A 1,783-nucleotide genomic window follows, 5' to 3' on the forward strand; every position below is an offset into this window, starting at 1 on the left:
TATTAACAGCTCCTTCCCTGAGCAAAGTCTGGCACCGAAGGGAACTTCATTTATAAAATGTCGAAGGATCGTAATTAATTTTTTTGGGGGAGAACTAACAAATGTGTTGGCTTAGAAAGTGACCTTTAGATGTATCGTGTGCCTCTGATCTTGAAGTGAGGTGTCAGCCTTGTGGTATTAGCACTGCACTGTTAATCAGAGATCCAGGTAATGTTCTGGGGACCTGGGACCAAACCCCTCCATGGCAGTTGGTGAAATTTGAATTCAATTTAAAAGAATTTGGAATTAAGAGTTTAATCATGACTATGAATCCATTGTTGATTGTTGGAAAAACTCATCTGGTTCACTACTGTCCTTCAGGGAAGGAAATTTGCCATCTTTATTTGGTCTAGCCTACATGTGACTGCAGACCCACAGCAATGTGGATGACTCTGAAGTGCTCTCTGGGTAATTAGGGATGGGCATTAAATGCTGGCCGCATTCCATGAATGAATAATTTAAAAATAAAGACCTCCAGAATTTATTTGACAAGGTTGCAGATGAGAGAATTTGAAGATGAAGTTGTGGAATCAGAGGCTGTGGGCGACAGGAATTGGGGAATTGGTTTCTGGTAGGAGACAGTGAGTAGTTCCAATAGACATTACGCCTAACTGGTAGGATTTTTAATTGCCTAGGGAGGGTTGTGGCAGGGGAGGAGTAGGAAATGGCAATTAATTCACTAATGAGCTTTTAAAGATCTTGCTCATGGGCTGGGAGGGAAGCAAATGACATTTTCCGAAGTAACAATGGAAAAGTGAATGTTCTGGGACTTGCTGGTGTACAGCAGGAAGCTGTTCCAAAAGGCAATGCCAATTCAAAATCTTGAAAGCATAATCAAAACTGAGATGCTCATACAGTAACACATAGCAACTATTGTTTGAACAGAGTGGATCAAGCAGCTGTCTCTGGTTTAGACAATGAGGCTGCTAGCCTTCAGCTCTCCTGCTGTTCTGATCTTCAACCAATGGCCTCCATCTGCCTTTTGGAATCATTCTCTGGAGACAACACCGGCCTCAGGCAGCCCCTCATTGAATTTACCCCTTATCCAGTTCAGGCCTGTTGCTTATCACTGCTTCCAGCCTGTCAAGGTAAGAGCCTTAAGTCAGATTCCCCACTCTGGTTTGAAAACTCAGCCCCATTGGTTTCCCCAGGAATTTAGACCAGGACCTCATTTCTCATTCCACTTAGAAACAGCTTAGAGACAGGAGAAGATACTCACTGACAATAGCAAATTCGGTGAAAACGGTAACTGGGAACAGAAAGTAACAAAGAGAAATTTGATGGGAGTCAGTGAATGAGGTGGACAGAGTTCAATGTGGGAAAGTGTAATGTTTTCTTCTTTGGAACCAGGAAAGATACATCAGATTGTTTAAAAAAGCCCCCTGACTGCAACTTTCTTCAATACTGTTACTCATTGTTCCCAAGCCATCACTTTCTCTGATACTATGACTCCTTATTTCTGACTTCCTTTTCCATTATCTACAATCACTCTTTCAGCTGTTAGATCTCTGCCTTCTGGAACCTTTCAAGGGATTTCCAATTTTAAAATGGCTCTTGAAATCTCCTCTTTTTTTAACCCTGCCATTCTTGTTCCAATATTAACACCTTTCTCTATTTGAGCCCTGCTTAACATTTGCTTTTACTCCCCTGTCCCATAAAGACATCATTTGATACCAGGAGCAGTACAGACACTCGCTATTGTTGTTCAAGAAGTTTTGTGAAAGAAACAAATGACTGGAGCACG

This window comes from Chiloscyllium plagiosum, unplaced genomic scaffold, assembly GCF_037043375.1.
Source record: "Chiloscyllium plagiosum isolate Xiang-an unplaced genomic scaffold, Cpla_swu_hap1 HiC_scaffold_25, whole genome shotgun sequence".
In the NCBI taxonomy this organism is placed as follows: domain Eukaryota; kingdom Metazoa; phylum Chordata; class Chondrichthyes; order Orectolobiformes; family Hemiscylliidae; genus Chiloscyllium; species Chiloscyllium plagiosum.